This window comes from Capricornis sumatraensis, chromosome 13, assembly GCF_032405125.1.
Source record: "Capricornis sumatraensis isolate serow.1 chromosome 13, serow.2, whole genome shotgun sequence".
Taxonomy (NCBI): Eukaryota; Metazoa; Chordata; class Mammalia; order Artiodactyla; family Bovidae; genus Capricornis; species Capricornis sumatraensis.
In genome coordinates this window covers 69,327,757-69,352,591 of record NC_091081.1, presented here as the reverse complement: position 1 = coordinate 69,352,591, position 24,835 = coordinate 69,327,757, and the positions used below count along the sequence as shown (strand labels likewise).

The 24,835-nt window shown below is 34.7% G+C and overlaps 1 protein-coding gene across 1 annotated transcript in view; it reads right to left on the bottom strand.

Moving 5' to 3' along the window:
• The window catches only part of UTRN (utrophin), a 551,097-nt gene that overhangs the window by 227,858 nt on the left and 298,404 nt on the right, over window positions 1–24,835 (bottom strand). The gene's annotated exons all lie outside the window — the stretch shown is intronic.

The window sequence follows — 24,835 nt, the reverse complement described above, 5'->3', positions numbered from 1 at the left end:
CAAGGAGATCCAACCAGTCCATCCTAAAGGAAATCAGTCCTGAATATTCACTGGAAGGACTGATGCTGAAGCTGAAACTCCAATACTTTGGCCACCTGATGCAAAGAGCTGACTCATTTGAAAAGACCCTGATGCTGGGAAAGATTGAGTGCAGGAGGAGAAGGGGATGAGAGAGGATGATGTGATTGGATGGCGTCACTGACTCAATGGATATGAATCTGAGTCAACTCCAGGAGTTGGTGATGGACAGGGAGGCCTGGCATGCTACAGTCCATAGGGTTGCAAAGAGTTGGACATGTCTGAGTAACTGAACTGAACTGAATGTCTCTAAGAAAACAAATGCCTCAAAAAAGAAAAGAAAAGCCTCAGAAAAAAATGGTGGCCAACAGAGAAAAACACAGAGGAGAAGAACAAAATCTGGTAACAAATCTTTGAAAAGTTTCTAGAAAAAAAAAAAAATATATATATATAATTTATTTCTGTATATATATATATATATATATATGCATATTTAAACAGAAAAGGCTCTACAAGGAGATCAAGGTCACCACGTGGTACAGTAGAAGCCCCTCACTTTGGGTTCACTTGAGGCTTGGTAGGGGACACATCCCTCTACCAGTCGGGATTCACAGGTCAAGAATCAATGGGATACATGTCAAATTAACCTAATTGACTTCATGAGCTCCAATAAGTTTTAAAGTTTATATTGACACTAAATCTCATATATGAACTACAGGATAAATGATCAAGATAAGAAAATATGATCAAGAAAAATGATCAAGATAATTGTGTGTTGCAGGTTGGGCGGGGGTCAGGGGGCAGGGGGAGGATTGTTAACTGGGTCGGAATCTAAATCAAGTAGGCTCAAACACACAAAGATCCAATTCAAGGGTGCTGGATAACATATGTTTATGACAATTTGGATCAGTGCTAGTTTGATCCACCGGAGAGACAAGCTTTAGGACCAGATCAATTTGGAGATAAGGTCTGAAGATTATTTTAAATATAATACAAGGCATTCACACAAAAATGCATATTTATTGAAATAAGAAAACAAAACTAGTAAAAATATTGAAAATGTCAGTACATTGCGTGGCACTTAAACTGAGCATTAGCTAATTTTAAATGATTGCTTTCTCCTCCAAAGCTGCCAATATTGCCAGCAACAGATGTTGTTACTGAAAATGCTAATTATTATATGCCCTAGCCGCCATCTAGTTCTCTCTCTCTCTCTTTTTTGTTTTGTATTAGCAACTACATCTGTGCATGTATAAACTGCATACGATTTGAAATTGTGTTTTATGTAGGATGACATCACAAAACCAATATAGCAAAGAGATCACTTATTTTATTTCCCAATATTAGATACTGTTTTATAAACAGTACTGAGTAAAATGAAGTTCATCTACGATCTCTGACTTTGTCACATTTCAGGTCAATGGGTTATAATCAGAATTTATTTCCATTAAGTTCTAATAAACAAATACCCTCAAAATATCAATAAAATGTTAAGACATGGAAAAAGGTCACAAAATACATGCCATGTTTAACTTTCCAAGAAACAGTCACTGCAGTATGGACTTAAATATCATTAAAACAGGTATACACCTTAAATATTACTCTTTTTAGCAACTCAGAAAGGCAAATATTTACAAAGAAAAGGAAGATCCAAAATGAGACTAGACAGCTGTCTGAAACCCTAAAATAATTTCTCCTGCTTCATTTCTAAATATCTTATATATCAAAAAACTTACTTAACCTGCATTTATACAAATGAAATATGAAAATTTATCACTTTATACCTAGTATTAAATGCAGTTGTTAAATATAAAAGATTGAAGGTTTAAAAAAACACTGCACACACTAAAGTTAAAGGATTCTGAGATTAGATACCAAAAACACGGGCCTGTAGCCTTTTAAAGTAGAGGTGACACAATTAATAGAATATTGATTCATTTCTAAGTAATTTTCTACAAGTAGTTGACAGGTTATTTCTTGCCAAAGTGATGAGACGGGAAAAGTTATTCAGTCATAATGAAAGAAGAGTGGGAACAGATATGGAATTGAAGTTTAACAATGATATTGCAGGGAAAGTTCTATTATCAATGCCCTGCCTAGCAACTGATATTCTATCCTAATTTATTCCAAATACTTTTGAATATCTATTATGTGCCAATGCTGGCTATCAAGGCTGTGATTTTCTGTGCACAGCAAACCTTTGACAGATGCACTATAGAATTTTGATGCATAGAAAATCTATTTTTGTTACAAATTTTGTACCCTGCTGTTTTGAATATAACTGTCAGAAATAAGTGATGAATTGAGTAAGTCCTATGAGTTGGCACAAGGGCAATTCAATGAAGTCTAAGACCCAAGAGATAATATCAAACTCTTGCCAAAAAGAGATCTGTGTTTACTGTGAACTTGGAAGAACTTTTTCAGGGCAGTAGAATTTTACTCGATGGCAACAGAGCTGTAGGGGAGCCAAGGCTAGACCATGATGAACAAATCTTTCCATAAACAGTGCAAGAGACTAGGCTCAGATCAAATACTTGCAGACTTTAATGAATTTTCATCTCCCTCTCTCTCTCTTTTTGGCCTATAATTGCTTTACAATGCTGTGTTAGTTTCTGCTATATAACAAAGTCAATCAGCTGTATTTTACATATATCGCCTCTCTCTTGATGTGTATGTATACATATATTCCCTCTCTCTTCTACTTCCCATTCTTCGTTCTTTCATAATTATGATGATCTTCCTGAAGACCATCAGGGGAGGGACAGCTACATTTTTGAGAGAGCTCCTACATTTGCATGTTGTGTAGGACTCTTTCCATGCAGAGTATATCTTATGGACAACTACTGGAGATATGAATTACTATATCCCCATCCCACCCATCTAGGTCATTACAGAGCACCAAGCTGAGCTCCCTGTGCTTTACAGAAGGTTCCCACTAGCTAACTATTTTGCCCATTGTAATCTACATATGTCAATCTTATTGTCCCAATTCATCCCACCCTCCCCGCCGCCCCATGTCACATGTCCATTTGCTACATCTGAGTCTTTATTCCTGCCCTGCTAGAGTTTGACAAACAGAGAGAAGTAAGTCAGAAAGAGAAAAACAAATAGTTTATACCTTTTTAAAGCCATCAAAACATACTACCAAACTGCACCATTTAGAATTAAGCAACAATCCCACAGCACCCTATCCATTACATTGGAGAGAGATGATGGAAGAAGGACAAAAGAATTTATCTTTTATGGAACTCATAGAAACAGAAAAGTACGGTGGTGGTTGTCAGAGGCTGAGGAGTTGGGGGAATGGGGAGATGCTGGTCAGAGGGAACAAGCTTTCAGTAATAAGAGGAATAAGTTCCAGGGACCTATGGTACACCATGGTGACTAAAATTAACAATACCATATTATCAATACATGTTATATGTCAATTATATCTGAACATGAGCCTATAATTTTATGAAGTGTTAACACTAAATAACACTTGAATTGTTTAAATTCTTAAAATCAGATCATTGATTTCTTAAGACTAGATCATTCACAATCAGGTAGAAGTTACACCTACCTCCCATTCTTCGTTTTCTCCCATAATCCTGGTGATCTTTCAGAAGACCATTAGGGGAAACTAAAACATTTTTGAGACAGCTCCTACATTTGTATGTTATAAGGGACTTTTGCCATGCAGAGTCTGTCTAATGGACAACTCTTAGAGATATGAATTACTGTGCATACCACATAGATGTGGAAACAGGGTTCATACAGCTTAAAAGTGACAAAAGAGAGTGTGATCAATGACTCTGGAATTACATGGAAAGAGAAGAAGAGATAAAGATGCAGAGATAGACAAAATCTGTATTCTAGAAGGCCTTATATTTCAACCATATCTAAAATCATTTAATTCAAACATTTTGTTTATTTAAATATTATGAGAATACAAATATTGATACCCTATTCTTGTGTCAGGAGCAGACTAGATCCTTTCAGAATTATTTTTAAATATATGTAAATTCCCAAGAAAATATTAATTGCTTAAATAAAGCTAAGACTATGCTTGTAACTTCTGCTTTTATATTGAGGACTAACAGATATATCTGCAAATCAGCATTTTTAGCAAACAGTGGAATATCTGATCTTTTTCATAGATGTCAAAACTTTTTACTCTAGAAACTGAGGCATGCGATTTTGTTCTCAAATACCTAGGAAACTACTTCATAACTTCAGTGATGGAATTGCTTTCTAAGGAATTTGAATCCCATAACATCAACTAGATGTTGGCCAGGATGTAAAACAGCTCAAAGGAAATTGAAATTTTTTAATAGACAAAGGGCCAAATAAGTATAATAAAAAATTCTTACAGGTCGTCAGTGATTTCAATGTAAAACTATCAAATCAACATGTATCTTAAATTATAAAATTCGTGGCTCACAAGAGTATGATAAAATCAATAGTCTCATATATTCAGTCAGTTCAGTTCAGTAGCTCAGTCCTGTCTGACTCTTTGCAACTCATGGACTGCAGCACACCAGGCTGCCCTGTCCATTACCAACTCCTGGAGCTTACTCAAACTCATGTTCATTAAGTCAAAGACGTCATCCAACCATCTCATCCTTTGTCGTCCCCTTCTCCTCCCACCTTCATTCTTTCCTAGCATCAGGGTCTTTTCCACTGAGTCAGTTCTTCACATCAGGTGGCCAAATTACTAGAGTTTCAGCTTCAGTATCAGTCCTTCCAATGAATATTCAGGACTAGTTTCCTTTAGGATGGACTGGTTGGATCTCCTTGCAGTCCAAGGGACTCTCAAGAGTCTTCTCCAACACCACAGTTCAAAAGCATCAATTCTTCAGCATTAACTTTCTTTATAGTCCAACTCTCACATCCCATACATGACTACTGGACAAACTAGAGCTCTGACTAGATGGACTTTTCATACATTATAGGAGTATATCTGGGAACAGTCCACCTGCCAGTGTACAACTTTTGATCCAGCATAACTACTTACATGAATTTATCCTAACAAAAAATTACAGTCCACTGAAGTCAGATCTTTATAGAGAAAGAATCCACTGCAACATTATAAGGTCAAACAGAAAAAAGGCATTTTTCCAGTTTACAAAGTACAATGGAATATCTAATATTCCATAAAAAATCATGATTTTTTAATATAAAGAAATATTAAAAGCTTATAAAATACTATTATGAGAGGAAGAAATCAAAAAGACAAAAGCATGATATAAAATATGATTCCAAATTTGTATAAATATGCTTTACATAAATACATTTATACAAAGAAAAGTAAAGTTAAATAGAGAAAGACAATAACTTTCGCTCCTGAGCAGCAGAATTAACTGGTAAGTTTTATTTTCTTCTTCCTTTCTTTCTGCATTTTACAAGAAGAGCACTTTCTCTTTAATATATTCAAGAGTAAAAATGTAAATGCTATCTTTAAAACTAATGAAATCTGTTTCAATTTGCCAAACAACATTCAAGGTGGTTTGCTATATATATGCACATGTGTGTTTAAAGCTGACTGTCATTACTGTCTTTGATGACAGTATAATTCTCAGACTTTTCTGAAGAACAATTTTTATACCAACTTTTTCAAGATGAAAAATCAAGGCTCAGCAAGGTAAATGCTGTGAGCAAGGTAAGACCATTTCACTCAACACAACACAACTTTTGTGTCCAGAAAGACAATCTCTTCATTCTCCTTCCCCGGTTCCCTCTACTATCTCTTGCTGCTTCAGAAGTAGTCATTCCACTGTATCTGGGGGTGAATGGCTTCAGGACCATTAGAGATAATAAAATACATGGATGCTCAAGTCTCTTATATAAAATGACATAGTATCTATACACATCCTCTCACCTTCCCACGTACTTCAAATCACCTCTAGATTATTTATAATACGTACTATAATGTAAATCCTATGTACACTCTTGTAAGTACAATGTAAATACTATGTAAATAGTTGCTGTGTGTGTGTGTTAGTAGCTCAGTCGTGTCTGACTCTTTGCAATCCCATGGACTATAGTCTATCAGGCTCCTCTGTTCATGGGATTCTCCAGGCAAGAATAGTGCAGTGGGTAGCCATTCCCTCATACAGGGTATCTTCTCAACCTAGGGAATGAACCCTCATCTCCCATATTGAAAGGCTGGGGACATCACAAATTCAAGTTATGATTTTTGGAAATTTCTGGAATTTTTTTCTTTTCAAATATTTTTGAGCTGTTGTTGGTAGAATCTATGGATGCAGAACCTACAGATAACAAGGATCAACTATATCTTAATTCTTTATTTAACCTCCAAAAAGATGTTTTCAATGTAAAATGATAACATGGAGAACTATTTAAATGAGTAACCTCCTCAATTCCTTCCAGCCCTAATCTACCACCCTATTTCCTGATACACACTTGTTCTAAATAGGTATATATCAGGAAATGGGGTAGTGGAGTCCCAGTCTTCAATTTCTGGTTTTTATTAAAGCAAGCACTCTACTATTTTACAGCAGTTTGAGCCTCAAATGAGATTTCTCCCAGATTGCAATAAATATTTGCTAATTTTGATTTAATTTAAAGAGCAGGGAGGTTAATCAAGAGCAATTAATCAAGAGCACAAACTACATGTTACAAATAAATAAATATGTTTTGAAATCTCACAACTCTTCCAGTTATTTATAGTCTCAGAATATGCCATTCCAATTCAGTCTTAGAAAATAGTATAAAATGTGTTCCATATAATTTTCAGTAAATAAGGAGCAACTCTAGGTTTCAAATATTATAATTTCTATCATTTCTTCATCAGATGAGAAATTTCAGTTTATCTGGCAACGCGAAAAGTATTATGGATATTGAGGTATAAAAGACAAAAAGCTTAAAGATAATAGCACATGTCCTGAAAGAAACCACAGCATACGTGATTAAGTCATAGTATAAAGCAGCAGCTTTAAATGTCAACTCGTAAGAAATGGGAAAAATTAAAACAAAAAGATGCAAATATAAACAGGTTTTATAATAATCTACCAGGAGTAAATTGCTTTTGTGATAAAGTTTGTGTGTCTTTCCCAAGACAGGATTAAGAAATTAAGAATTTCGTCTTGATAAACTTCTACCAACTGAGATAAATGTGAAAGTCAAAGACATTATGTCAATACCCAAAATGAAAAGGCCCTCCTCAACAGACGTTATCAGTTCCAAACAGGATTTGGAAAATCTTATTAAATAGGGGTGCAAATCAAACTTTCCTATTAGACTGAATTTTTAAAAATAAATGCTTTCATAAAAGACAATCTTCTTTCTAATCTCTATAGGAATTACTAAACTGTAATAAATGAGGGTGTCAACACTACAGATTTCCTGCCTTGGGAAGTCACAAACTTTAGCTGTAGGCATGTGCAGCTTTTGTAAAAGGAAAAATGAGAATTTTAAAACGCCTTTTGTTCGATTGGAATGACCTAAAAGAATGAAAAGCTACAGAGCAAATATTGACCACCAGGTAAAAAGTCTAGACATTTTTAAACTAGTTTGTATTTGTCACAGTCACGTTGACAAAATGCACAAAGTTGAAAAAAGCACAAAGAGGCAGTTGCATTCTTTTAAAAGATCCTCAACAGTTATGTCTGCAGAGTTTCAAGTAATCTCTTCAACCATTATCAGAGTAGAGTGGCTGCTGCTTTTGAAACATTTTATCATGAAAATACCCAAGCATACAGAATAGTTGAAAGAATGGTATACTGTCCAATACTGACAACCAGACTTAACTCGTAAGATGTTACCATATGGGTCCTAGCTAAAGAGATATATTTTATTTATTTATTTTTGGGAGTCATTTCCAGATAAATAATTCATACCAACTACTTGATACATCTGATGTCTGTCCATCTCAGGAATCTATAAAATATACTTTTATAATACAGTCCCATAAAACCCCCAAATAGAACATACCCTTATCAAAACAGTTCAACCACTGCCACTATTAATAGGTCCTAGGACAAATCACTTAAACTTTCCAAGTCTCTGTCTTCTCACCTTTAAAAAATGAGGGCACTAAACTTGAACATATCCAATGTCACCTTTGGTTATGGGCTTCCTTGGTGGCTCAGACGGTAAAGAATCTGCCTGCAATGCGGGAGACCTGGGTTCAATCCCTGGGTTGGGAAGATCACCTGGAGGAAAGCATGGCAACCCACTCCAGTATCCTTGCCAGGAGAATTCCATGGACAGAGGAGCCTGGTGGGCTACAGTCCTTGGGGTCGCAAAGAGTTGGACACAACTAAGCGACTAAGCACACAAGCACCTTTGGATATAATGTTTATCATCTCAATACCACAAGAAAACTGCTCCCACTGGTTTCTTCAGTCTTGATATGGAATTCAGAAGGTACAAGACACCTGGTCAAAAGCAGTCCTCTCTCTCAACTCTCAGTGCTGTGGATGCATTTCTGGAAATCACTCCAGCTTTAAAGCAAGGATAACACATGGTACAAGTAAATTATTGAACTATTTAATTGTCTTAAAGTATTGATTCTCAACTACATGAGATTTCCTGAGATTTTGGTTTACATTATAATTTCTCCAATCATTCATTAGCTTGCTATCAAGATTCACTGCTCATCTTTTATAAATAAGCATAACAGGTCATTAGGCTTCCATTAGATGCAATTACTTCAAAAAGAGCAAATGTTCCCTTTTCTTTTACCACATCACCTATCTCCCACAACAACAGGCTAGGTAATGAAGAAACCTAGGGTTTGCTTCAAATACTAATGCAGAACAGCACTCAGTCATTACAGTCATTAATTCAAGTTATTCACTACCTATCAAAAACCTCACTCTCAAAATAGAGATTAGGCCAAAGTCATCTGAGAATCATCAGAAAGTTTAATTATTGAAATTCAAGAAAGATCTTCCCCTGAGACTCCCCAAATCTAACACATGGCCACCAGCATCTGAGATTAAAAAGTACACAGATTATAAAAATTACAGCTGCCCTAATTTTGTAATTTTTTTTTTATTTTGCCATGTTGCAAGCTCTTAGCTCCCCGACCACAGACTGAACCCGTGCCCTTAGCAGTGAAAGCACAACGTCCTAACCACTGGACATCCAGGGAATTCCCGCTGCCCTAATTGTAGATTGAACAAAAATGTCAGAATATTTCTTTTCACTAGATATTGCTGCCTCAGGGGCCATTAGTCACACTCAGAAGACATGGTCCCTTTCATGTAGCTCCAATGGGAATCTAAGTTGTCTGGAAATTGTATGATTGGGCTGGCAGAGAATGTACCTTAAAATGGAATTTGGCTTGCTTCCCTAGAAAAGAAGAAAAATGAAAAGACCCTGCATTGCAGAAAGATAAGAGGTGGTTGGTATGCAACATTCTGCCACCTGAGTTGAGACAAACAGAAACTTTTAACTAACATATTCTTCCATTATTTCAAAAATTAATCCAGCAGTCAACAATGGTAAAGCATGTGAATAAATACTGTCATGGTTTTTGTTTGCTTGGAGAATAAGAAATTACAGAATATCTAACATTTCCATCTAGTAATACTCTAGCCCTAAATAGCGAATTCATGAATATAACTTATCAATCCTATACTATCTTTCTAAAATAAATAATGCATATTACTCCCACTATCTAGAAACTGAGGATGGATATACCACTTGAATATTGCAATAGATCAGACAGCAAATAAGACAATCAAACAGTGGTCTTCAGATCCTACATTCAGCATTTTCCCCATGATATTTCACTTTTAATATACTCTAAAGATCTAACATGATAACTAAATTATATATTTTGTAGTTTACAAATTATTTAGCAAAGAGTGCTGGGCAGGGCAACCCACTCCAGCATTCTTGCATGGAGAATCTCCATATACAAAGGAGCCTGGCAGGCTACAATATATGGGGTCACAAAGAGTCGGACACAACTGAAGCAACTTAGCACACACAGCACAATATAAAGTTTATAAATTGTTTAACCAAAGCTATTCTAATTATTATTAATAATTAACACATTCTAAAACTATCAAATTCTGTAAGATAAAGTCATAAATTTATCCCAATAAATTTGAAATATTTTTCCAATTTTTTAAACCTAACATTTATAGTTTCAAACTCTTACTCCCAATCTAATGCTAAAAAGTAGAAAAGGCAGAAAGTAGATTAGTGGTTGCCTAGGGGTAGAAGGATATGGCTTTTCCAGTGGTCATGTATAGGTGTGAGAAATGGACCATAAAGAAGGCTGAGCGCTGAAGAATTGATGCTTTTGAACTGTGGTGTTGGAGAAGACTCTTGAGATTCTCTTGGTGTGAGAGTTCCAGAAAAACATCTACTTCTGCTTTATTGACTATGCCAAAGCCTTTGACTGCGTGGATCACAACAAACTGTGGAAAATTCTTAAAGAGATGGGAATACCAGACCACATGACCTGCCTCCTGAGAAATCTGTATGCAGGTCAAGAAGCAGGTTAGAACTGGACATGGAACAACAGAATGGTTCCAAATGGGGAAATGAGTATGCCAAGGCTGTATGTTGTCACCCTGCTTATTTAAATTATATGCAGAGTACATCATGAGGAATGTAGGACTGGATGAAGCACAAGCTGGAATCAAGATTGCCGGGAGAAATATCAATAACCTCAGATATGCAGATGACACCACCCTTATGGCAGAAGAAAAACTAAAGAGCCTCTTGATGAAAGTGAAAGAAGAAAGTGAAAAGTTGGCTTAAAATTCAACATTCAGAAAACTAAGCTCATGGCATCTGGCCCTATCACTTCATGGGAAATAGATGGGGAAACAGTGGAAACAGTGTCAGACTTTATTTTTGGGGGCTCCAACATCACTGTAGATGGTGACTGCAGCCATGAAATTAAAAGACGCTTGCTCCTTGGGAGAAAAGTTATGACCAACCTAGACAGCATATTAAAAAGCAGAGGTATTACTTTTCCAACAAAGGTCTTTCTAGTCAAAGCTATGGTTTTTCCAGTAGTCCTGTACGGATGTGAGAGCTGGAGTATAAAGAAAGCTGAGCGCCAAAGAGTTGATGCTTTTGAACTGTGGTGTTGGAGAAGACTCTTGAGAGTCCCTTGGACTGCAAGGAGATCCAAACAGTCCATCCTAAAGGAAATCAATCCTGAATATTCATTGGAAGGACTGATGCTGAAGCTGAGACTCCAATACTTTGGCCACCGATGTGAAGAACTGACTCATTGGAAAAGACCCTGATGCTGGGAAAGATTGAAGGCAAGAGGAGAAGGGGACGACAGAGGATGAGATGGTTGGATGGCATCACTGAATTGATGGACATGAGTTTGAACAAGCTCCGGGAGTTGGTGATGGACAGGGAAGCCTGGTGTGCTGTAGTCCATGGACCGCAAAGAGTCGGACATGACTGAGTGACTGAACTGAACTGAACTGAGGGCTAGGAGGATGGAGGAGAGGAAATAAAGAATCCTCATGAGTAGTGGGTTTCTTTTTTAGGGGACAGTACAAAAACTTTAAAATTTCATTTGTAGTAATAGTTGCACAATCCTGTGAATATACTAAAAAACACTGAATTTTATACCTTGAGTAAATTGTATTATATGTGAATTACATCTCAATAAAGCTATTTTAAACAGGAAAATAAGGAGTCAAAGTAGAGCATTTTTACTTATCATAATAACATTACAAATCTAAGGACAAATTGAAATTTGCATTATTTATTCAATATTTATGAATACTTGCTCTATTCAAAACACTTTTTTAAAATAAGATATGACCCCAAATTCAAGAAATTGACAATACTTCAGAAAGCAAGATGGAGAAATAGACAGTGAATTTTAATACCAGAGAAAGTTCAATATAAACTATATAAAAAATAAGTACACATAAAATGTAATGGATACTAGAGTGATCCCCTGGAAATTTAAATATGTAGCCAAGTATCACTTGGCTGTGTGATCTTAGGCAGCATAAAATAATATATTAAAACATATTAAGAACAAAGGTCTACATAAATATAAATGCACTGTTTCCTCATAAATTAAATGAGAAAAATGGTAAAAGAATTTCTACAATTTTTATATACACTAAAGTTTTATAAGTCTACAATTTAGATTAATGCAAAACTGATTTCTATCATGAATTATTTTTCATTTTTGCTTGAAAAATTATGTCAATCTCTCATCAACAGAGTATAACTTTTTTGTCACTATCATACTGAAATAACTCACATCCAAAGGAAGGTCATTTCCATTTAAGGGAGACATTTATTTCAAAGGTATGAATATTGAATAATTTCAATATTATTCAATAATTTTTCATTTTAGAATGCTATCTTGGAAATGTTCTCCATGTCTGAATATCTCCAATATTCACAAACAAATTTTCTTTAAAACTGGTCTAAATTTTGGAAAGAGTCAAAAGTCAATGACGTTTGACTGGCATTCAAAAGAGTAATTCTTTTTATTAGGATGAAAATATTGATAAATGAGCTTCATAGCCACTTCTGATAAACAAGTACCCAATGTTCTCTAAATATAGTAAGCACGCTTCTATTGCCTATGTCTTTGCTCACTGAGGGGTTTATTTCCAGAATGCTCTATTCAACTCTACCTACCTAATCTCAAGATCTCTATTAAGTATTACCTTTCTCTAAACTCTTCTCTTACATTTTCAAGTCAAAATATACTCTCTACTATGTTCAAACAGGTTTGAACTTTATTGTATGCTATTTGTCACATTCCATTTAGACAGTGTTTGGGTTTCCAGCACAGCATCTGGAATTCAGATAGTTTGGAATAGACTATTTGGTCCCCAAATTCAGTAAATCAGTTAACATCACTATATTTTAGTTTATATTATACAACATGGTTTCATTTTTCATCTGAAAATTTCATAAAATAGTTTTAAATGATATCACCTATTTTCTGGGAAGATATAGGAAAGGAGAATTCAAGCTGCCAGTAAGCATGTAAATAGTTTGTCTTGCCAAGGGGAAATTTTGCAATATATAGCAAATGTCATTAAATGCAAATTTGATCCAGTTATCCTATTCTATAATGAAAATATATCCAGGAGATAATGAGGATGGTCTCAGTGATTTATGATGATGTTCACCACAGAATTATTTATCATGAGAACACTGGTGATAACCTAATTATGTAACCATAATGGATCCCTTAAATAAATTATCCTACAATAGAATTTATATTTATCCCATTAAAAAAAAATCACAATACAACAAAATGTTTAATGACATGGAGAAAAATTGTGTGTAATGTTTAAAAAGAAGGTTATAGAATTCCAGAGAAAACCTAATCATAAATAACAATTCCTTTGCTTTCATATCACAATCACACAGGCATGAGGATTGCAAATTGCCCAGAATCTCCACGCTAGGTAGGCGCACACCTAACTTCATTTTTAAAAAATTCTGATTTCTGAGTAAATGTGATTTCAGATAATGTTTTCAAGCAAAAAAATTCAATACTTTTGATACAGAAACTTTAAATTATGAATCAAAAACCAAAATCAACTGTATTAATTTGCGTTAAAATGAACCAATCCATCTTCTTAGACCCACAAAATGAGCCTATTAAAAAAGCATCCAATCAACCAATTTCAATAAGAACAAAGTCTTTATCCTCTTACAGTTATATAGCCAGAACTCAAATATCAACATATCTTTAAAAAGAACATATTTCACTTTGCTTAAACTTCTAGGAGAAAACAACTACATCTCCACCTCCCAGAACTGGCAGCAATAAAGCATTCATTATAGATGATCTGTTTCCTCATCTGTAAAATGAAATGGTTGAACTCAATGGTTCCAACATCTCCTCTTGCTCCAGGATTCTCTAGCTCATGTCTTAAAGGATACTAGCAGAAATTTATATAACTGAAAATGAAATGTACATAAATTTAGAAATAATACTATTACTTCGTTAATGTGACTTCTCTTTCTATACCTTCAATAACACATGGTTCATTTTAGTCCTATATAATTCCTAAAACTATCTGAAATTAAGTGTAAAAAGACACTGAATCTGGAATCAGAAAGACTGTGTTTAGTTTAGGTTGTATCACATATTAGCTGAGCAATTACTGACATATTTCTTAACCTGCCAATTTATAAAATCTGTTTCTCCACTTGCTAAATGGGAATAGTGACAAATTTCTTTCCTACCTTGCTCTTAAGGAAAAATAATCATGTAGTAGTTAATTAATGCCATATGTATTAATGATGAAATATATGAGAAAATACACTGTAAATTCCCACACACTCTAAAAATAAAAATAAACTGCACCAGTAGTAAAAAGACTTTTTTCAGTCATGGAAGCTTGAAGTTATTTTATTGCTGTGTTTGACCACTTTTCTTTCAATTTTCCTAAAGCAAAATAGTCTATTGTGGAAACAGTTCAATGTGTTCTTCCATTTGATGCTTTTCCAAAATTCTTACTTAAGCTTTATCTAGCCATACATTCATATCAGCTTATTATTTATTAAGCATTTAAAGGTTCTTTCTGCTTTTATAAGTGAGCTTTGTTATAAATTAATCTTCTAGAATTTCATAGAACTGAACAAACTAGAAGAAGAAAAATGAAAAGAAATCCTCTGATGCACTTCATATGCTTTCCAATTTCAATTATTTGGATTCATTTACCTTGCCCAGAAATGAATATACTTTGTGAAACTGAGCAAGCTACCATAGCATGAATTTTTCTCTATTCTTCTATCTCTATGGTAGAAGTTCTACTAATTGCTTATTTTAGAGGGCTAAAAATAAACTACCAAATATACCAAGAGAAGCAGGAAGTATTCACAGTCACTGCTAAGGGGAGTAGATAATGTCTGTACATTTAAAATCTATCAGTGCATTCCTCTTGGAAATTTCCCCTTGAAGTTTAATAAACTTTATCCCTAGGCTAAACACAAATCACCAATATTTTAGTTTAAAATTTCAATACTCTAAAGGAGATCTTTTATCCATAGTCATAATCCTATACCAATGCTGTCAAAATGGCTGTTTGTCCCCGATTCCTAGATTACAAATCTAGACCTAAGCAAATAATGATATCCTGGCTGTTAAAAAAAACAATTTAGAAGGCAATCCTATAGAATGGTTTCAATTATCTTTTAGTTAATTGGAAAACCATTACCTCATATCTGATTATGCTGCTTTAGCTAAAAGTCACTGAGAGCATGAGTTTTCTGAATAACAAAATGTTAATTTGATAACTTTTTAAAAATAATTTTGAGATACACATTGACTTGAGGAGCTATGTAAAATACAGATCAGGAAGTCATATAAATAGTGCTGCTGCTTTTGAAAGCCAGAAGAAAATATCTGATGACAAATAGGGAGGTAGATACTGTCTTTCTTGACCCGCTGCACTTTAAGCTGTAATCTGAACCCATTGAGAAAGAAGAAACACAGTGAGAGTAAGGGAACTAAACTTCCCAGGTGTCCATACAGCCTTGAGGCAACAGACCCAGCACACTGATGGAGATGGGGAAGATATAAGTAAGTCCTTCCACATTTGGCATTTTCCTCCCATTAAATACTTCAGGCTTCCAAATTTGTTGAACTATCCAAAATGTGTTTATCATACAACCAAGAAGACAGTGTTCATGTGATCAACCGGAGTTCTACCTCCAGGCAAGAGACCATGACTGACCATTCTTAGAGTTCAAACAATATGTGTATGAGTCGATTATAGAAAGAAACTGAGGGAATCTAAGAGATGACCATCAAATATCTACATCTCAACACTCAAATTAAGACAAAGTAAAGTTCTATCACCCTAGAACACTGGAGGATTTAATTATTCAACGAATGCAAGTTTTCCACATGCAAAAGAGGACATTTAAGGGAATAAAATATAAAATTTAGCTATATGGAGTGTAAATCATTTGAAGATATGCCATTCCACTCTCTATATTCTCTAAAAATGCATAATCAACCTTAACTACCTCTAAATAAAGGGAGCCCCCACTGTAGATGAGAAGTGGTACATAAACAATTCATCAGTGAATCTGAAACTCTATTCAGAGATTATGCACCTCTGTCATCATATACCCTCGCTTTTTGGCACCGTAAGCTTCCACATGGCTCTCTGTTGTCTACATGCAAACACACACACTACACCAACACAAGACATTTGTAGACATCACCTATCAATCCCGATTTCTGGGTGGCATCTTCCCGTCTCTATTGTTCACAAAGTACTCAGAAGCAGCTGCTCTGGTACCACAGAAGACATGGTTTTTCAGAAAGGACTGAGATCAGTACAGTTCTGAAAATCTGAGTCCTCCAGAAGACTGGGCTAAGAATAGTCAGAGTTTCACTGTAAGGATGAATCAGTAGTTACCAAAATGGTGTGTGTATATTATCACATAGGAAGAAAAAGACAACCAACTGGGTTGCAAGAAGAGAATAGTAGAAAGTATACTCTACTAATTTTTTAAATGCTTAAATCATGAGGAATCCAATTTATAACACTAATTTTATATTTTTCTCATTTTTCTATAATGGTTAATGTCTCAATCTACTTTACAAATAGTTGCCTTCACCATGTCTTCAAATATTTTCATAACAAATATTTTATGAAAGTTGACACTAAGGAAGAGAATGGCACTATAAAACATAAATTTATTCAGCTCCTAGTGCAAAGATTTAGTGATGAAATATGCCCAAGTAATCAGAAAACAATGAAAACAAATAAAAGTACATTTTATTTTTTAATCATTTACATTTATCTTTGCTTTTACTGTACTCTATTAGGAGAAAAAATATCTTGATAGTCATTAATATTTTAAAGGAACTAAGCAATCAAAACCAAATCTGGAAAAATTAGCATCCAGCATAAGGTGATTTTAGGTCATCAGGGCAATTTCAGTGTTGTTAATTATACCTTCAAGTAAGCAGCACTTATTTTTCAGTTTCCTGTCTAAATTTTATGTATAACCAGAGAGAAATATTTTAAGTGTCAAAAATACTAGTGAAAGTGTAAATAGGTGAAGAGAAGGGAAAAAGTATATTTTAACTCCAAAGAGTTATAAATTCCAAGGGCTTCTTTTTACTCCTCCCTAATCTTCAAAACATACAGGGGGAAAAAAAAAAGAGAGAGAGAATATTCAACACAAATTTCCAGTTCTGTCATACATAAGCTATTTTCTTATAGATAAAAGGCATATAAATATAAGCAAAGAAAGAGGCGGTATCAGAAAGGAAAAGGTCCGATGAAGGCTGAATTTCCACTTAATATGTAAAAACAGAGATCCTAAATAAAAATGTAAAAGAGGGATAAACTGGATTTCAAAACACAAATATGAATTTAAAATAGTCATTTTCTCAACACTATTTCCAATTCATTTAAGTCTGTAAATGTACTTACAATAGACTGCCTCTATATTTTTATGAAGAAACATTGCAACTTGGAGCATTTCCTTTCTAAGAAACTAAATTTAGAGAATGTAGGAGGCATAGGAAGCGATAGTCATGATAGCATTTAAAATGTAAGGGGAAAAAAATTTACAGTGTCTTAAAGTAAACAAACACCAAACTTATTTAAACTTTTAAGTATTATACACAGAACACTACTGATAATTAAAATACAATAAAGTACTTGGTTGGTATAGATATTTCACTTATGTCAGTATTTCAGATGGCAGTTGTTTATTAATATGCAATTCTGCAACCAAAATTTTTATTTACATTATATGAGTTAATATAGTTCAGTAATTAAGATCAGTTCTTAACCAAGCAAATAAAATATATCCATTACTAAGTGATTTATTTCCTAGTAATTTGCTACTTCCTATTTTAGGTATCTAGTTCTTCAGCCAAATTTCATATATCACTGACTTACATTGACACCTGCTGGAAAGTACTGGAATTGTTTATTTCTCATTTCATTATCTGGACAGTTGTTAATTTTACTTTTGAGAAAAAAAAAATGTGAAAGATAAACATCTTAACTGAGAATAATGCAAATTTTAATTTTTTAAGAGAAAAAAGTAACATTCAATTCTAAACATTTAAATTGTAGTGGTTTCTTTAGGAAATTAAAATCTCAAGAAGTCAGCCCAAAGAGTATTTTAGTTGGGAACTAACTTATTCAAGGACTTTATTAACTTAAGTTGTACTAATTTGAGAAGTAATTATGAAACTAAGCAAACTTCTCCAGTATTTGAACTTCTGCCTTTCATCTTAAGACCATCTTAATACCTTGGTCACATGACTTGAGGAAACTATCTAATTTTGTGAAAGTACACATACAAATAGATGAGAAAAAAGATCCAGTTAATGAAACAGGATGTTTTATATATTCATACTTACAGATAAAATGATAAAATAATGAGTTAGTGAGTGAGCTTTTCTTCTCTATTATCAAAACTGCCTATTTATGAACTATATAAACATTTCACCAGGATAAATTTATTATCTGAAGTGAACCAAAACACAAAACATTTGAATAAATAACTTATGAATTTTTACAAGTTGTATTAAGTTTTGATGAACTTCAAATGAAAACGCTTCTATTTCTGCAAAGAATGCCCATCACCATAATCTGTCTGCTGAAACTTTTCAAAAAAAAAAAGATTCCAGACAGAAATACATTTAATTGGCCAAAATGTAAGAAACAACAATATATATGATAAAGTTAATAGAATTCTGCTTTCCCCTGTCTAATCCACTGCCATATAATAAGCACGATTCAGGTGCTCAGACATGTCATATTTTATGATGTCAGAAAAGTAACATCGTCCTAGAGACAGCTGTTTGAATTATAAATGACTTTGGCTAACAGGGCAACAAGATACATTCTCGGGAATGGTACTAAGAACATGATATGAAGGAGGAATATTGTACTGCGGTGCTGGATAAATTTCTTCAGCATTCCAGTTATAACACCCCCTTCCTTTTCCATTCCAAATCACTCCAATTTCTGACAAAAGTAATAAGAAAGTATGAACATAGTTTACATAAAACAAAACAATGATCAAAAATACAATAGCTAACTTAAAAAATATACAGAAGCTCATTCAATGGTTTAGGATGACGTAGTATTCGAAATTTGCAACTGTTAAACAAGTTGCCTTCTCAAAGTGTACTTAAATCCACCTGTCCAAACAAAATTCAGTTCTTCATGTTTAACTATAGTATATGAAGATTCAGGAATATGGGGGATATTTTACCATGAGATGTGTTTCTCACGGTAGTTTCTAAAATGTGTTTTAATTTTTTAATTGATAAACAATGAACTATAAAGAACAGTTTTTAATGAATCTACTAAAAGATTATTTTAAACTTTTTAAAAATCTACTGACATTTATGTAAAATTAATTGCCCGTTTAGTATTAAGACCACAAGTATCTCAGAGGTAACAGGTCTTAATGAATGTAGTTTTTGCTATTATTTCCTCCAAACAGTTCACTAGTCCTTTACAAAACACAAGATTTTGTCAATTACAAAATAAAATAGGCACTAAAATAGTACTTGCTCCTGATTCTGAAACAAAATGTAATTAAGCAATTCACTTCAACAGCTTCTACAGTCAGTCACTAAGAAAAGGAATCTTTCCTTGATAAGAACCCTGAAAGACTAGATTTTAGAGCCAGAGAAACAGTAGAATAGTCTGACACCAGAGATCCTCATTTTCAATCACTCAGTTACCTTACAGAGCTTCTGATACCGAGGAGAAGAAACTGCCATCCTTTGTAAACGATGTAACAAAACCACAACTTTCTGCAGAGACGTTCTCACCACAGCCATCATTTTAAGTTTACCACACTTCTGCAGACACCTCAGAATTTGCATTATAAATGAAGAGCAATGATCATTTCCTCCCGGTCACTGGACAATGATTTGCCAGTTCTCTGAGCATGCTCGTTTTCAGGAAAGCATTTGAAAAATACAGGGGACTTAGGTGCTAGGCAGAAGGAGGCTGGTATTCCTTCAACTTCTTCTCAATTTAAAAAACATGCACAAACGCCACCCAGAAAGCCCCCAGCAGATGCACACAGCCAGGACTTGCTCAGCCCAGCACGGCCAGACAATGAGGCAAGTTGTTGGGCAGCCAAACGCTGCCTGCTGCTGGGAGAGGAGAGCGCTCAGTAGCCAAAAAGGATATTAAGTGAAACATTAAAGCTGCAGATACAAAGCAGATATCCCCGGGGAACAGAGATTCAACACATCACCAAGATGCATGCCTTGTAGCAGGTTTATATTAAGCGATCCAGTGGCATTCACTCTCTCACTTTAAAGAAAGATGCGTTCACTACCCGACTAAACGCAGCTCTGGCTGTGCTCTATGGGATGAGTGAATAGAGCCCATGACAAATCTCGAGCAGAACAGAAGGGGACCTGACTCAAAGGATATCAGCCCAGACGTTAAATGTTAATAAATCCCCTCCACGCAGGTCTCAGAACAAGACCATCTGAAACAAAACAAAAAATACATGCAGGGGACTTTACCTAAGATCCCCTAAAAGCAGAGTCGTCCACAGGCTCTCAGATGCCTGCTTAGCTAAGAGGAAAGCCATCAGAAATCAAATTTCTAATGTCAGGTTAAGACTCCCCTAATTACACAGTAAGGTTAATAAAAAAACAAAACAAAACAAAATCTGTAATTGACTACTAACATTCAAATTACCACATTTCCCCTTAGTATCTTCATGATCTTGTTTTATTTGCCACAAAGCTGTTTTAATTTTAGAAGTAAGAAATGTAAGACATGATGTATATGTCACACAGACAGAAGCACCCAGTACAGAATTTTGAGGTCTTATGTTTATGTGTATATATTTCAGGTGCATTTTCTAAATACTTCAGCTTTTGAATACCACAGTAAATATCAACTGAGGTAAAGTACTGTCAGGTAATAAGCAAAATAACCCAGAATGATTCCATGACCAGGTTAAAGGGCACAGCCAGAAATAGAAGCCAGACGTTTCTCATGTCCTGCTCAAATTAATAACCCGGGTAAGTCTGCATTTTCACCTTTCTGCATCACTGTCATGATTCTTTAAAAGAAACGCAGCATTTAAAAATATTCGTTTCTTATCTTTTACTTTGTCTGCCTTCTTAATCCTTCATTTTAGCATGATTTAAAGCCATAAAGTGGGTCTTAGAGGGTTGCATTTATCAAGCAGCGTTTTTTTGAGTTTCTGTTTGTCTATTTTTTCCCAGCAGCTGTATACTGAGAACCTATACTGCCTCCTTCTGGAGAGTCTAACATCAAAATATCTATACAAAGCCCAACTCGGAAGAGGTCATCAAAGAATGAGGTGCTTAAAACTAGCAATTTTTTAGGCAAATATATAGAAACAGGAAGTAGATTAGTAATTATTTGAGGGTCAGAGAATTGGCAACAGAGGATTGATAGCCAAGGGGTATAGGGTTTCTTTTTGAGGTGATGAAAATGTTTTAATTTGATTATGATAAAGGTTGCACAGCTCTGTGAATACAGTAAAAACAATTCAATTATACAACTTAAAGGGATGAAACAGAAGGATTGTAGGGTATGCGGAATGTTAAAAAGCTGTTATAAAAAATGAAGTTGTAATTCCTGTCCCTGAACCAACAGGTGAAGCTTCTACAGTACAGGTAATGCTCCCTAAACACCAGAGAGCTGGGTAACAGACAAGATCTGAAATGATCTAAACAACCAAAGCCTACGCCTATGGTAAAGAGGATACAATTTAGGCTGAAAGAGAACACAGGAGACAAAAACAGAATAATCCCAAAGCATATATTATTATAGAGTAAAAACAGCAACCCCAGAAAGGCAACAGGGCAACAGAATTTTACTCAGGAAAGAATCAAAGCATGTTAATTAATTGGTACTGATAAAATTTAAAGCTTATATTTTGAAATAAATTAAAGTGATGATAATAATATCTTAGAATACAGGCAGGAAAATTAAAGAGTAAATGCATTTGAATTAATAGACAAACTGACTTTCATTCAAAAGCGAAAAAAAAGAGTCTGTGCATCTTTGGTCAAGTTCTCTCATTTGAATACAGATCCACAGTGACAACTGTGTGCCAGGCATCTTCTCTTGAACATTCCTCAGATGCCTCATTTCCACGCAGTCCAAAGGGAACTCACCATCATACTCTGCACTAACTTGCACTGCTTCCCTGACTTTTTCTTTTCCTGTCGTCCCCAATCTCAGATTCTGACACCATCTATCAGGTCTTTGTCCATAACCCTACTCCCGCCCTTAGTCTACTCATACTATCAAGTCATTAGGTCTCTTCACCCATACTGCCTCATTTCTAGTCATTTTTATCCCTGACCAGATGGCTGGAGTATCCTGTTTGGCTGTCAGTCTTGCCCAATTCAAACACATTCTCCATAAAGTCATCAGTTAGATTCCTGCAAAATAAAGTCCCACTGTATCACTCTCTTGCTTAATATTCTCTAAAGACTTCTCTTCGTTGCCACCAGGTTAAAATACGAAATAGTTGGCAAGTCATACAAGACTCTCTATGATCTGGACCACTCAGCTCTCCAAGAGCTTTTGTCTCCAAAAAGATCAGGTTTTCTCTTGCCAACAGTTCTCTGCTGAGGAGACAAACCTAACTGCTGTGCAGCAGGGCAATGAAACATAAATTCATAAATCCAAGTGATCATTTATTCTTATCAGAAGTGGTATGTATCATGGCATACTCCCAGAAATTAATCTTCATCTTCCCATGTGCTTCCAAACTATGCTTTATCAAAAGTTACCCAAATTCACCTTAAACCAAATACAGAATAAATTTCTTCACCTTCATGAAATATTCCCATGGCCTTGCATCCCACTATGTTAAGACACAAAGCAAGTACAACTAGAAAATATGTCACGTAAGCAGTTCTGCATACAGCCCTGGTACACAGAGCACACACTTGCCGAGGTCCTTATTCCATCGTTTTGTGCACACATGTCCTCCACCACCATCAGCACACCAACAGAACATGAGTTTTATAACTCTAAGTGCTTTCCCTCATTCTGTTTCTTCAACAAATATCTTTCCATTTCCAAATAAGTTTTCATTTTTAACTGCCTGTTCACTCACACAAAAGGAGAGTCATTAAAACAAAACTCCAAAGGAAAATTAAAATTCTATTGCATAAGAAATGCTAAGCAAATGGTACTAAGTCTAAAAATCATCTACCTATAAGCTTCCCAAAGCAAAAAGCAAAGCCATCGATTTTCTTTTTTTAATAAAGTGAAGAGAATGTTTTAAAATTAAGAGCATTTAACAAAGAAGCAAGGGAGTGAAAACTCATGCAAACTACCATAATATGAAACATCCAAACCATAAATAAATGAATGTGCTTGTCTTTAGGTAGAGAGATGTTAATAAGCTTTTAATAAATGCCCTCTTTATTATTTCTTATGAAACAAAATAGATTATTTTAGCAACATTAAATTAGTTTCAAGAAGCATTTAGCATTCATGTTATAATGTATAACAGTAACCTCTTTAGTCAGTAACCTCTTTTTCCTGATGCTGGTTGCCATAAGACAAGTAGTCCTGTGTTAGTTATTTTTATTCAAAAAGATTTTAAACATCTCTATTTATATGTATTTTTTCCACAATTTGAATAATTCATTAAATATTGAGAAGAATTTTTGGCTATGTAAAAATATATCCCAGGATAAAATGTATCTAAAGACATTATTAAACTTCAAAATAGGTCTGTGTTTTACTGGTGCTCATCATCAAGGTTCACTTCAAGCCTCCTTTGTTCATTGTCTAAAAGTGTTACCTTCTTAAACGCACAACCTGCATATGTTTGAGTTTAACATCATTATATAAATTGAGTATCCGTGAGCATTATTGGGTCAGACTTATCATTAAATCATAAAAAAATAATATATTCTAGCATACAGCCACATTCAGAGCTCTCCATAACCCTCTAAACATGAGATGATAGCTAAATATCTTATCAATTAACATGTATAGTGACTTCATAGGACTCCAGAGGGTAAGACAAAACACACACAAAAAGAACAGATTTATCTTCAACATTTGCCTGCTCATTCTCATTATCAAGACCCAAGGGTATTATGTAATGAATCAATGAATAAAATATAAGAAGTAATGTAAGTAAACAGACTTTTGTTGAATTAATCTTGAGAATTCAACCATCAAACACTCTAATAGTCAATATGCATGGGAATAAGTTATTAATAAGTCTATTCCAAAAGGGTCTTTTTAAAAATTTTATAACTTTTTAATGATAATAATTTCAAACAGAGAAAATTTGTAAGAATCAGAATTGTTCCAAGAAAGTTTCTGGACCCTTCATCCAGACCCAAATATCTGTTAACATTCTGACGTTTTGAGGGAAAAGATTTTCGAAGAAAGGACTCAAAAAAGGTCATCACACTGTATTTCATAATGATGATGTTTTAGGGCCCAAGGGCAGCTGTCAGTATTTACTTAGAATTTCCACACAGAGCTCTGCATAGGCAACAGTGCAGAATAATGTGATCTCTGCCCTTGAAGAACCACATGATCAACTAGGAGAGGAGGAGACAGGCATCAGATGACAATGGATCATGAGTTCACAAGCATCAGAAATAATACCTGTCAAAATGTTGTGGGAATGACACAGCACAAAGAAGTAATCAGATGTAAAACTCTGGTAAACAAGGAGAGTTCTCCAATGAAGCTGGTTTAAGACTGCATTCTAAGTGAGAAGGCCTGTGATTGGCAAGAATAGGTCATTCTGCACAAATAAAATGGGAAATTCAAGGGCACTGAAGAGTTGCACTTAGGGCAGAAAAAAGATTCAGACATGCTTCACAAGATTTCTCAAAAATTCTTTTAAAGGA